General features: G+C 45.1%; 1 protein-coding gene across 5 annotated transcripts in view; it reads left to right on the top strand.

Annotated features, from left to right (window-relative positions):
- The first annotated feature begins 1,798 nt into the window (after nt 1–1,798).
- The window catches only part of STAG2 (STAG2 cohesin complex component), a 50,102-nt gene continuing 38,197 nt past the window's right edge, over nt 1,799–13,703 (top strand). For 4 of the 5 annotated variants that reach the window (XR_014493610.1, XR_014493611.1, XM_083371962.1 and 1 more), the window contains exon 1: nt 1,799–2,027. The gene's annotated coding sequence lies outside the window, so the exon portion shown is untranslated. Of the gene's footprint in view, nt 2,028–3,703; nt 3,894–13,703 lie in introns of those variants that run through there. The other variant, XM_083371961.1, reaches the window with a different exon arrangement.

Consider the following 13,703-nt stretch of genomic DNA (forward strand, 5'->3'; position numbering starts at 1 on the left):
CGTGATTCAGAGGCTCAATAAGCAACGCTGCTTTTAACTAGCTCTGAATCCTATCGGGTCACGGCATAATTGCAGAGTTGGAAAGCTCGTGAGCCGTACTCTTAATGTGCCGCTTCCTTTTTCGTAGGGTGGCCCTTCGGTGCAAATGCTTTGGTGAATTCCCTTGCAATAGCCAATCTCATTCTTGCAGCCGCAGAATTAAAATCTGGGACATCGCCAGGGATGGGAAAGAGAGGAAGAATTGTGTGAGCTTCAATACAGATCGTCTCAACTTTACAACGGCTCATTTAGTGACCGTTGCAAGTTAACTACAGCACTGAAAAAAGCGACCACTGTTTTTCACATGACAGTGGTAGCACCCCACTGGTCGCATGATTTACATGCGGATGCTTGACAATTGGCTCATTTTTATGACGGTTGCAACGTTCCAGAGTTACATGATGACCTTTTGACAAGCAAAGTCAAAATAAGCCCTAATAAGCAGGCATATACATAGAATGAAGGCTATTGCTAAGCACATTGATTTGTGCTTTAAATTGTAAGCTGCCCTGAGTCTTCGGAGAAAGGCGGGATATAAATGGGATTAAAAAAAATTAAAAAAAATGAGGGCACTAAAAAGAGTGCCCTGACCTCTTTTCACACTCACAAGCACCAGAGCCTCCTGCAAAATTCGGGAGCTTGGCAACTGGCATGTACTTACAACGGTTGCACTGCCCCAGGGTCACATGATCACCGTATGCAAAGCTTTCCAGCCGGCTTCCAACAAGGGAAGTCAATCAGGAGGGAGAAGCCATTTAACAACCGCATGATTCACTTAACCCAGGGGTAGGCAATCTTGGCTCTTTTTATGACTCGTGGACTTCAACTCCCAGAATTCCTGAGCCAGCACAGCTGGCTCAGGAATTCTGGGAGTTGAAGTCCACGAGTCATACAAGAGCCAAAGTTGCGGAGCCCTGACTTAACCGCTGCAATGACCCGCTTAACAGCTATGGCGGAGATCATAAGCAAGACTGGCTAGGGGATTCTGGGAGTTGAAGTCCATCCTCCCCCTTTAAAGCGGCCGAGGTTGACAAAACCCTGCTCTGGAGGAACCTTTTGATTGCAGGAGCTCGATTACAGATGAAGCTGCTTGCAAAGCCAAAAAGCCCCCCCCCACTTGAGGATTAGGGGCTAAGCCCCCCCCCTCTCTCCCCTCCCCCCGCCCAGGGCGCTACGTGCCGCTCAGCACTCCCTGCGATCGCCAAGGCAGAACAGGCATGGGCGGGACCTGGAGGGCCGATGACGTCAGAGCGGGGAGGAGGGCGTGCCGATTCGATCGACCAGGGGCGGGGGAGAAAGACAGCGCCTGCGCGGCACCTTGTTTACCCCGTTTCTCCGCCAGCCCGGACCGAGCACAAGGGGCCGTTTGGCTGAGCGCGCGCGCGCACACGCTCTTTCCCTTCCCCCCTCCCCCTCCTGCATTCCTGAGTCCTCCCAGCAGGTGCCGCTCTAGGCCCGGCCTAACGTGGCGAGCTCGGTGGCCGCCAGGTGGCGCCTGCGCCCTCCATTCCCTCGCCAGCCGCCGAGCTGCGAGCACCCCAAACAATCCCCAGCGCCGCCGCCGCCGCCGAATCGACTCCTCCGCCCGCCTCGCTGCCCTCCTCCCCGCGCTCACACCGGGAGAGAGAGAGAGCCCCCCTCCTCCGCCGCCCTTTCCTCCAGTAGGCCTCGCTTCGGCCTTCCTCCTCCTCCTCCTCCTCCGGCGGCCTGTTGGATTATTTCCCGCCGAGCGGGCCTCACTCAGGCCTGGGAAGTGTCTTGAGGTAAAAGGAAGAAGACGACGCCGCCGAAGAAGAAGAAGAAGAAGAAGAAGGGAAAGCGGGAGAGCGGGTTCGCGCGCGGCCTCGGCTCCTGGGGAGAAAGCAAGGCCGGAAGGTCGACGGCGGAGGCGCGGAAGGGCGGGGGGGAAAGGCGCGCGGAGGAGCCCCAGGCAGGCCCGCTCGGCCAGGCCGCCCGCCCGCCAGCCAGCCACTCCGGCCGACGCGGCGGTAAGTTGCAGCGCGGGGTCGAGGCAGCTTGGCGAAGTCGGGGGCGCTCTCCCCCGCGTGGACGGGCAGCCCTGGGCCCGGGCGGCTCTCGGCGCGGCTCCCTCCGGGCCTGGGTGCGGGCGGGCGGGCGGGGGAGGGAGGGAGGCCGAGCGCAGGCAGGCAGGCAGGCAAGATGGAGGACGCGGGGCCGAGCAGGCCGGCAGGAAGGCGCCCAGCAGGCCGCGGCGGGAGGGGGTTCCCCACGGCCGGAGCCCCCTCGCTCGCCCGGCCCCGCCCGCCGCTGGCCGAGAAAATGGAGGCGCTTCCCGCCCCCCCCCACGCTCACTTTGGGGAGGAAGGGAAGCGGAAACGGGGCGGCCGGGCCCACGGCTCTGCCCCCCCCGCCCCGCGGGCTTTGGGGATAGGCGTCCGCCCTGGTCGGGTACACACGCGCTACGTACACACAGGCAGACACGCGCGGCCCCCGGTGTGGGGGGGAGACGCGTGCCGGGTATCCCCACGCGCGGAGGCGGGCCGGGGCCAAAGGGAGAAGGAGCGGCGGGGATTCCTATCCTCGGCCGCCAAACTCTTTTTTCCTCTTCCTTTTCCCTCCTACCTTTATTTTTCCTTCCTTCATCTATTTTCCTTCCTATTTCCCTCCTTCCTCCCTTCTTTCCTCATCTGTTTCCTTCCCTTTCTCCCGCCTTTCCTTCCTGCCTACTTCCCTTCCTTCTTTTTCCCTACCTTTATTTTTCCTTTATCTATTTTCCCTCCTTCCTCCCTTCTTTCCTCATCTATTTCCTTCCTTCCTTCCTTCCTTCCTTCCCTTTCTCCCGCCTTTCCTTCCTGCCTACTTCCCTTCCTTCCTTTTCCCTCCTACCTTTATTTTTCCTTCCTTCATCTATTCCCCTCCTTCTTCCCTTCTTTTCTCATCTATTTCCTTCCTTCCTTCCCTTTCTCCCGCCTTTCCTTCCTGCCTACTTCCCTTCCTTCCTTTTCCCTCCTACCTTTATTTTTCCTTCCTTCATCTATTTTCCTTCCTATTTCCCTCCTTCCTCCCTTCTTTCCTCATCTGTTTCCTTCCTTCCTTCCCTTTCTCCCGCCTTTCCTTCCTGCCTACTTCCCTTCCTTCCTTTTCCCTCCTACCTTTCTATTTTTCCTTCCTTCCCTCACCTATTTTCCTTCCTGTTTTCCAACCTTCCTTCTTTCCTCACTCATTTCCTCCCTCCAGACCTGCCTTGTTTGTTTCCTTCCTGCCTGCCTGCCTGCCTTCCTCTTGGGCCCTCGACAGCCTCCAAAGGGGGAAAGAGTTGTTACTTGGGGGGGGCTAGTTTGGCCTGCCCCCCCTCCTCCCAAAGAGGCCGGGGAGTCGCGCGGGCGCCCCTTTCCGGGGCAGAAGCGCCGCCAGGCCCCCTTTGGCCCTGCCAGGTGAGGAGGAGGACGGCGCTCCTTGGCTCTCCAGCGGGGGATCCCGGGCCGAAACCCCCTCGGCTTCCCCGTCTGGCGACCCCGAGCTTTCTCCCCCTCTGCCCTCGGCCCGCTCCCTCTCCTCCGTCTGCGCCCGGCGGGAGCCCTTCCGCCAGTTCTGCCGGCTTTCCAGCGGCGCTTCGGACACGTCGCCTCCTCCCCTCCCTCCTCTTTCAGGTGGCCGCTTTGGCTCCTCGGGCCGGGAGGGCGGAAAGCGGCCCTTCTCCCGGGGACTTGGTCAGGTCGGCGCGCCGCCGGGTGGCTGCCGGGGGGGGAGGGGAGGGGAGGGGGCGGAAGCGGCAGGCCGTTCCCAGGTTTCGGCCTCCCCCCCCCTTTTTTGGCGCCACTTTTGGTTTGAGATGTTGATTTCTTTCTCCCCCCCCCCTTCCCGCGCGCAGTCCGAAGCGAGGTCTGGTCCAGGTAGGGCTTTTTTTGGAATTGAGCCCAGGCCACTTTCCCTCTCCCTCCTTAACCGGGAGGCCTTTCTGGGCGACCGGTAGGAAATCCAAAGAAATGGAGGAGGAGGAGGAGGACGGGGGGGGGGCAAGAAAGGCAAAGAAGCAGCCCCGACCTTTCGGGTTTGGGAAGCTGCTCCGGCCGATTTCTTTAGGGCAGCGTTTCCCAACCTTAGGAACTTGAAGATGCGTGGACTTCAACTCCCAGAATTCCCCAGCCAGCTATGCTGGCTGGGGAATTCTGGGAGTTGAAGTCCACGCATCTTCAAGTTCCTAAGGTTGGGAAACGCTGCTTTAGGGACGCGGAGGCGAGAAGGAGCCTTGGACTTGAGCTCCTCCTCTGGGGCCGAGGCTCCAGCCCAGGCTGGGATACCCCTCCTAACTCACTCTCCGGCCAGGACGAGCGGGGCCCGTCCAAGGCCGGCGGCCGTCCGAAGGCTTCCCACGCCGGGGGCCGCAGCAGTCCTTATTCGGCGGTTCCTGTCCTCCCGCCGGGGAGGGAGGGGGGGCGAAAAGGAGGAGGCGCCTTGGGCTGCCACACCCCGTGTTTGTTTCCTTCGGCCCGGCCCGGGGCTTGGCGCCCACGGCTGGCCAGCCCCGCATTTCCTTGTTGGAAAGCCCCCCCTCCCTCTCCCCGGCTCCCTCTTTTTGCCAGCCCGCGGGGAGGGAGCGAGGGAGGGAGGGGACTCAGGTTACCGAAGTGCGTCACAGGCTCTTCTGGATGGTGGGGCCTGCTCGGCGGCCGCCTGGCCTTCTCCCTCCCCTCTTCTCTGGCTGGCAGCAGGCAGAGAGAGGCCTCTCGCTTCATAGGGAGCCCGGTGGGTGGGTGGGCGTGCGTTTGAGGAGGGGGCCCCCCCGGGAGTCGCACCCGTCGGCCCTCCTTCCTTTGAAGCTGCGCTTGGAAGGCCTCTTGTTGCCAAAACTTTGGGGTTATTGGCCAGGCAGCAGATGTTAAGGTGTCCTTCCTGGGGAGGCTTGGTGTAAGAAGCCGCTGCGTTATGGGGGGGGGGGCACCCCATAAAGTTCATCCTGAGGCTTTTAGGGCAGAACTTTTACTGAGGATGTCTGGTCTGGGCTCAAGTATGCCCTCCCTGCTTTTCAATTTAGGCTGTGCCTGGCTCTCTTTTTTTTTCCATTTTTCTTTTTTTTTGCCATCCTCCAAATGTCTTAGTGCCTTTCTCCCCCCTCCCCTAAAATTACAATTACATTGTAAAGAAAAGGCTGGCTATCCCTCAAGAGCAAGGCTGTGTTTTCCATTATGCAACGAGAACATTGAAAGCTTATAAAACATCGGTTAATTATGGAATATGTGCAAACTTCTGGGAAAGTGTTTCGATTTTGTGAGCAAGAAAAATGGCTGATGAGTGAAGCATCAAGATTCTACCATTTATTCCAGCAGTGGATTAGGTGGGATTTTGAGCCACCATACACCAAAGTGGCATTTAAGGTGGCAGTAGACTGAATTGGCAGAAGTAGTAGCACGCCTAGTTTTTCCTAGCCTCCAAATCACCAATTAGGAATAAAACATCCAATTATGTACTTTTCTCTCTCCAACACATCCCTTTTCATGGATACTAGAAGAACACACTCTTGTGAAAGTTTGTGTGAATATCCTTAGTGGTTAAATAAAATTTTACTTATAACATTGCTGTAATAAATCCCAAGCGCAGTCTTTTACCTTGTCTCCAAAACATATGACAACTGTAACGCCACTTGTTGCTGTCCATTGTTTTTTTAACAAGACATGGAAAACAGTTATGATTTGGAAGTTGTGTTTGTTGTGTTTTTTCCTCCAGTAAAGAAACAAAGCAAGTTAATTATTTCTTGAAAAATATGGGAGGTTAAATTTCAGTTACCCTAGTGAATCTGTGTTACTTTGCATATCCCAATATATGTGGTAGTTTTTTGAAATAATGACTGAAATCATAATTTAGTTGAACTTTTCCAATGTAAATTCATTTCAGAATCACAAGCTGATGTAGGTGTGATTGGAATTTTGTTTTTCAAGTGTGAGAATTACTGTGGTGGTTAACAGAACTGGTAGTTGTTGTTTTTTTTAAGTGTACTTTTCCAAACATCTATGGGAAGGCTATCCCAGCGTTTATTCCAAAATTTCAGGTGATAAGGTTATGAACACAGATCTACATAGTCTGATAACAAAATGACAACATGAGCTATTGAATCATTTACATTTTAGCAGAATGATTCAGATTTGGTGAAATAAGTTGTGAAAAATATAAATATGTAATGGCTTGAATGTAGGATTGTTTTAAGAATTTAGATAATTTTACTCATTAGAAAATAAGTAATATTTTTATCAGCTGTCAGTTTATTTTCCTTTGGCACCTTTGATATATGGACGTAATCTTGGCATATGCAGGTTCTGAGGAAATATTTTTCTTTTTGAGAATTCTGTGTTGTGGATCTGTTTCTGGAAGTGTGGGAGTGATGTTCTCACATTCACCTCTTTCAATTTATTTGAACCTGCAGTCATTTGCAGCTCATAAGTAATACCCCCCAAATGTTATTGGCTTTTATGTACGTTAATTTCAGTATACAGTATGCTTAATTTCATGTTTCAAAGAGAGCTCTAACATTAACAGTATGGAAAAATTGATTTTCTCTTGTTTTCCTATTAAATAGAAATTGCAAATGCAACTTTTCTGTTCATTTTATATATATACTTGGGCGGGGCGGGGGGGGGGAGAGGTTGTCCATACCTGACGTGATTCTTTGTGTGCTGAGAAGAAAGACAAAAAAAAAATACCCTAAAGCTGCTGGTATCCTTTTGTTTTTGTATTTCCCCAGACTATTTTCCTATCTTAAAATCTTATGTACGTTGCTATTATTGAAACTCATGTATTCTAGGTCATTCAAATTACCTTAGTTTGTGAATTACCATTTAAATAATTTACCTTTGGAAAGTAAGGTTTGACCCCATTAACAGTTGTTATATAGGCAAGTGAATAAGTTCCTGATTCACTGGGTTTTTTTTAAAACTGAAGTGCCAATTTAGTAGTCTCCAGAGTAAGGACTGTTTGCAGATGATAAGTATTTCATATGCATGTGAGATATAATACCCTAGAATAGATAATGTATATTTGACAGTTGCTCTTTACTAAGCACATTTACTTCATATTTTCTGAATCTATTCAGTTTTTTTTTAGAAAGCATATTTCATTCCTCAAATTCATAACGTTCTGCGTAGAAAAGCATTCCTATTATTCATTGTACAGATAAGCACTTAATATACTGTAAGTTCTATCATAGTTTCAAGTCAGATCCTCCTGGTTATAAATTTATTATGCCATATCGTTTCACCATATTAGGATTGGGTCACTTGCTAAAGTGATGTAGCTATTCAGCCATTTAACTACAGACTTGAACAGAAATAGGCCCTCTGTTATACTGTTAATCAGCTCCATCAATTTAAGTATTCACACACTCATCACAGTTTGATAAACACGTTTATATATTTTATAATCTTTTAAAAAATACTAGTTTTCTTACAGGAATGGGTTACTGAAGCTTAGAATTATTATTTGAGTCATGGGTTGGATTTTTTTTTTATCCATACCCAAATAGTTTATTTTGCTTTGATTTATTACGTTCACTTAGACCTGCTTGAACAATTTTATTATGACCTTACCCTTCTTGGCAGTACTTCAGGTCTGTAAAGAGTTCTTTGGTAGATTTATAGACAGTATTTGCCCTTGCTAGAAATCCCTGGTTTAATTTCTTTTTCAGTGAAGAAGTTGGTAGAACATTGTTAGTTGGAGAAGGATTGATAAACCATACTTTTATGTGAAAGTAAAAAGTGGAGGTTTGATGTTACTATCTTATTCTACTGCACCAAAGGGAGTCAGAATTCAAGGCCCTTTCTTTCTTTTTTCCCTTCGCCCCCACACTTTCTCCTTCCCTGTTCTCTCTCCTATCTCTGCTATTACTTGCCTTTGTATTTTTGTATTTTATGTTATACACTAATAAAAAGGACAATTTTACATAAAAAATAAAATAGAATATAGATAAACCATACTTAGTTCTTTCTTATCTTATAAGTTCTTGAACCAACACTGGTTACTTTCCTGGTTATATGACTTGTTATCTAATCACTTCTTGACTTTTTATTGTATGGAAATTTGGGTAAGAGAACACTCTGCTGATTCCCTCTGTTACATCCCAACTCCTGTAGACCACCTGTTAGCTTTAACGGGAGTGAGTTTGGTTCACTTTGCTGCTGCTTCCACAATTTGGAAAGTTTTCCCATTTGTTAAGTTTATATTGCTGCACGCCAATCCGCAGGGGCCAAAGATTTCCCTAGCCCAGGGGTAGGCAACCTTGGCTCTTTTATGACCTCTCTCTTTCTCCTCAGCATGGCTGGCTCAGGAATTCTGGGAGTTGAAGTCCACAAGCCATAAAAGAGGCAAGGTTGCCTACCCCTGCCCTAGCCGAATGTCAAGTCAAAGAACTTTTTTTTTTGATTCTGCAACCATCCTAGTCCTAAACCAATTCTACCTCTTGATGTAGACACTGTTGCTTCTTCTTTATGTTTAGGGGTCTTGCAAGTGTCTTGCTTTAAAAAAAAGGTAAACTAACATTTCAGTCTTGTGTAAACAATTATTTGTGCATGAAAAATGAAACAAAGAATAGATTGCCTTTTTAGAGCAGGGTAGTGATATTTATGTCAAGTGGTATTTTTTTTGTATTTAATGGAAATCGTGTTTCATCTTTTGTAAAGTAAAATGGTATTAGCAGCAGCCCATCTTCAAATACTTAGCAGTCAGGGTATTGGGAACAGTATAGTACGGGATGTAAATGCATTTCCCATGGTCTTATGGTGGCCAAAGCTTGTAGTCTTCCTATTGAAGGCTTTATGTAGCATGGAACCTTAAACTATATAGCACCTGCTTTTCAGATCCATTGGAAGAAGGTTAGGTGGGACAGTTAGATTGGTGAATTATTGATTCGGCTAATCCATAACTTAGCCCTGATAATGTCTTTGGGCTCAGCAGGATTTTACTCCGTCTTTGACTTAATGTTCTGCTCTCAGAAAAGCTGAATTGATAGTTACATATTGTTTGATAGAGATGAGAATGAGACTTGGCCTTAGAAGACTGAAGAAATAGAATATCTTGAATGTATCTGATTAAACACCACTGTTCTCCCCCCCTTTCCCCTTGTGAATCTTAAAACCAGGGTTTTTCAAACTTGGCCCTTTTATGACTTGTGGACTTCAACTCCCAGAATTCCTCAGCCAGGCACGCAAGTCATAAAAGGGCCAAGTTTGAAGACCCCTGCTTAAAACCATCTGCAGTTAACCTAGCAATTTTGGATGTTTTTTAATCTATTTCTTTGAGTTTACATACATTTTGTATATATACTGAAGAAATTATCCATGTATATTTAAATCCTGTTGTGTGTCTTTGCATTCCATACAGGTAGGCACTCAGGTCACTATTATTATGTATTTTAGTGTTGACCTATAAGTATTGAATTTAATGCTGGGTTGGTATATAGTATAGTATATAGAGAAACAAAAAGAAGTGGCCTTATTCTCCTTGGTTGTTTATTTCTGAAATATTTTATTTAATTACCGTGTAATTCTATGTACAATATGTTAAAATCATGCTTCCTTTTGGAAACTTTGCTTAGAACTCCAGCCAAAGTAGATCATTAGGTAATTTAGAATTTAGCATAAGAACAGTAGCTTATATCCAGAAAGTACTATGGAGCTGCAGCATTTTATATAACCTGTACAGTATTGTACATACATGTATCTGGGATATTTGGTGATATTTTGCTTTCTGCAAAATTTTTAGGTTTCTGTTGGGTTTAGCAAGCAGATTGTTAAAGGCAAAACATGTGTTATTTGGCAAGTGACGTATGATTCATAGAGGCTGGTGCCTTTCAAATGGGTTAAGAAAATACGGGAAATGGAATCAGTCCTTTCTTTCCCAGAGCCCATGCAGTTTTTTTATTGTGTTGCTAGCTATCACTGATTCCCCTCCTCTAGCAAATGCAAAGGGCTAGTAATAATTTGTAAGTATTCATTTGTCCTTATATGTTTGTTTCATATCCTCTCCTTTAGCCTGAAAGGTCCCCTGAGCAACTTAAAAAATAAAATGCAAATGGTCCCTGCTCTAATACATTAAATCTAAAAAGTTGTGGAAAAGAAAAATACTTTGAAATTTGGAAGATATTCCTGCTACAGAGCAGATCAGTTGTTTGGAGTGGCATATTGGTGTATAAATGCTTGTGTACTGGTTAAGAAAAAAAATGCAAAAAAGTAGTTTTCTTTGGTTTCTATAGACAAACCCTTTTGATTTTTGCTGCTTTTTGTATAAGTGGAATATGTGGAAATCCTTACATTTTGATTTTACAAATTTAGTTTATCCTGTTTATGTAATTCTTCCCAAGGTTTGAATTAATATTTTTGGTTTGGAGAAGTCTATAAAATACAAAGCTCATCTGTTTAGAAAACTTCAAAATAAAATAACTGGTTATTAATGATATATACTGAGAGTAATTGTATAGCTTTACTAATTGTACATATGAAAGTTAATGTTCCCAGAAGTAGACTAATATCATGGAGCTAAAGACAGTGTCATTTCTTTTTAAAATCATAATCACTGAAAGATGCATTTTTGTGCACTTCTTTAATTGACATGACATATTGCATTTTCCGCACAAGCAGGCATTGCTAACTGAAATCATGTAATAGGGAATACCAATGTTTGGGGGAATGAAGCAAGAGTATTGATAAAACAACTAGGTTTAACCACTGGTAACATGTTAGAAATGCAGATCTCCACTAACATTTTTATGAGAATTGCTCTAATGAATAACTATAATTGAAAACTACAGTCTTCACTTTGAAAGGTTAGCTTTAAGATAAGTGATTTGAAAAGAATTATCTACATTTAAACAGGTCTCAAGTAAAGCTTAGCATTCTTTTTTCAGCATTCAGTGAAATTATGTTTCATGTCTAACAAGCATAATAATGTCTACACTTCCTTAATTCTTCAGAGGACAGTGTTATACAATCCAAACACCTATTTAGTTCAACAGTATACAGCTGCCATGGCTAGAAGCAATTAATCGCTTATTAATGGTCCATGGAGTAAGGCAAGACTGCATGAGGCTGAAACTCGTAGGTGGCAACATGAGGTAGTGCCATAATTCAGCAGAAATGCTTTGGACAAATGTTCCTAAGATCAGCCCTTGACAGCTGTAGGTAAACCGTTGAAAAACTGGCATTAATTATTCTAGAAATCCATTTCTGGTGAAAAATAACATGGGTCGGTGGTTTCATTTTATATAAGTTGGCTTTATGCATCCATTTATCAGAAACAGTGACAGGACATGTACTGTGCAGGCTGATACTCCAAGGTTCAGTTATAAACATCACCACAAAGAACCCTGTTTCAAAGTCAAGAAAGCTGTAGCCAGTCAAAGTTGACACTACTGAATTAGATGAAGGTGTGGCCTGACTTGCTTTAAAAATGATGGTGCCATCGTATGCGTTCTCTACTTGCATATGCTCCAGTTAGAATAGGGGTAGATAGCTTGTTAGTCTTCTAACACTTTGGATTACTGTTCAAATTGCCATTGGGCATTCTCTATCGTGGCTGGGAACGATTGCAGTTCAAAATATTTGGAGGGCCCAATTCAAAGAACAAACCTGTCCATAAAAGTTGAAATGAATCAAGAAAAGCAAGCTAATCATCATTGTCTGTTACAACCACAGAACGTTGTCATGGTTATAACCAATTTGGAGCCACTCTGGGCTTGATCCTGATACATAACGGGACGGAAGTTGAATCTTGGGTTCTGATATAATGGTGATTCTCCTACCATATCAACTTTTATTTACAGGTATTACTAAAGGGTAGAATAATGTGATGGTTCTATTCCTGTATGAGCCATGGTGGTGCAGTGGTTAGAGTGCAGTATTGCAGGCTAATTCTGCCCACAGTTTGGAGTCTGGTGCTGACTGGCTCGAGGTGGACTCAGCCTTCCAAGGTCAGTAAAATGAGGACCCAGATTGTTGGAAGGCAAGAGGGCTGTAAAACATTGCGAAGTGCTATATAAGTCTAAGCGCTGTTGCTAAGTATGTACAGGAAATATAGAAATACCTTGATGAAGGGATGCAGGAGCCATTAAAGGAGGAGAAACAACTTAGTCTTGGGGAAGGGGATAGTATGAGGAACTCAAAGTAATCCATCCTTGATTCTGTTCGTTTCTTTGTGCTCTTGTCCTTTTGTTTTGGGTGCCAGTGTTGCTAATAGTGCTGTGCTTGATTTGAAAGGAGGGCTTTGGGTTACCTCTGCTGATAAACCCAACATTTTTCAGGTTTTGTGCTGTCTGAAAAAGCAATGGTATTGTTTTAAAAGTTGCAGTAACTTTAATGGTTGGATTCTTTAAAGAAACATAAATCTTTTTCGGCTTCTATGGGAGCCTGGAGAAAATTGGGCTGCCTAAATGTGTACCGGAGAGATACCGTCTTGTGGTAAATCACTTCTAAATTTTTTGCAATATGTGCACCTTGCTAAACAGAATGTTTGGGAAGGCGGCGTACAAAAGATCAGTAGATAATTATTGATAAGATCAATGGATGTTGAAATTATATATATTTAATAATAATAATAATAATAATAATAATAATAATAATAATAATAATAATAATAATAATAATTATATACCATCCTTCTCCCGAAGGACTCAGGGCGGTAAACAGGGCAAACATATAAAAATTTAAAAAAAAAATAATTGAAGTTAAGTTGATTATGAAATTCAGATATTCAAGTGGAAAGATTGGCTGTTTTGATGAGCTTCAGAATGAACGTAAAATGAATGTTCGTACATTTTTTTTTTAAATCCTGTTTGATCATTAAGTGTTAATCATTACCTTTGTATGATTCAAGTTAATAATTAAAATATACATGGTGCTAAATTTCATTTTGTCACTTGCACTAAAATATTGCCTTTTCTCCCTGGAATGTAGGGGTAGTATATAAAATTCACGGCATTCCAATACTTTTGGGTTAGTGCAGTTATAAGAACAAGACATTATTATCCCCCAACCGTCCACCCACAGTGGGGTAGACATTTAGTGAGTGTGTAATTAAAAAGAATCTTGAACTTGCCTGTCCTGGATCAGAGTTATAAAACAAGCAACTGTTCAAGAACATCTTTCAAAAATGGAAAGTAATCAAGATAATACCATTTATAAACAATCACACATTGAGCAACTTGAGAAGTATGGATTTGTCAGCCTAAATTTTGACCTGGAAAATTGAAAATCTGTTGAGCACATAAATCATGTCCCTCATTAATCTTAGTGTGTAATTTTTTAGTATTCTAGAAGTTGTGAATGCTCCAACACGAAGTTTTTAAGAAAAGATTGGACAACCATTTATCTTAAGTGGTGTAGGGCAGGGGTGTCAAACTCAATTTCATTGAGGGCCACATCAGCATTGCGGTTGCCCTCAGGAGGCCGGGTGGGCGTGGCCTACTGGGTGGGCGTGGCTAACGTGTGTATGGCCTACTGGGTGGGCATGGCCAGCTCTACATCGTTGGCATCAAGGGTGCCTATGGGGGCCTGGGCAGGAGTGGGACACATCTGAGGGTCTCTGGCAGGAGGAGGGTCTCTGGGCCAGGGCCAAGGCAGTGGGGGCCCTTCCCTCACTGTTTCCAGGATGGCTTCGCGGGCCACATGAAACCACTTTGTGGGCCGGATCTGGCCCCTGGGCCTTGTGTTTGACATGTCTGGTGT

This window comes from Vipera ursinii, assembly GCF_947247035.1.
Source record: "Vipera ursinii genome assembly, chromosome: 12".
In the NCBI taxonomy this organism is placed as follows: Eukaryota; Metazoa; Chordata; class Lepidosauria; order Squamata; family Viperidae; genus Vipera; species Vipera ursinii.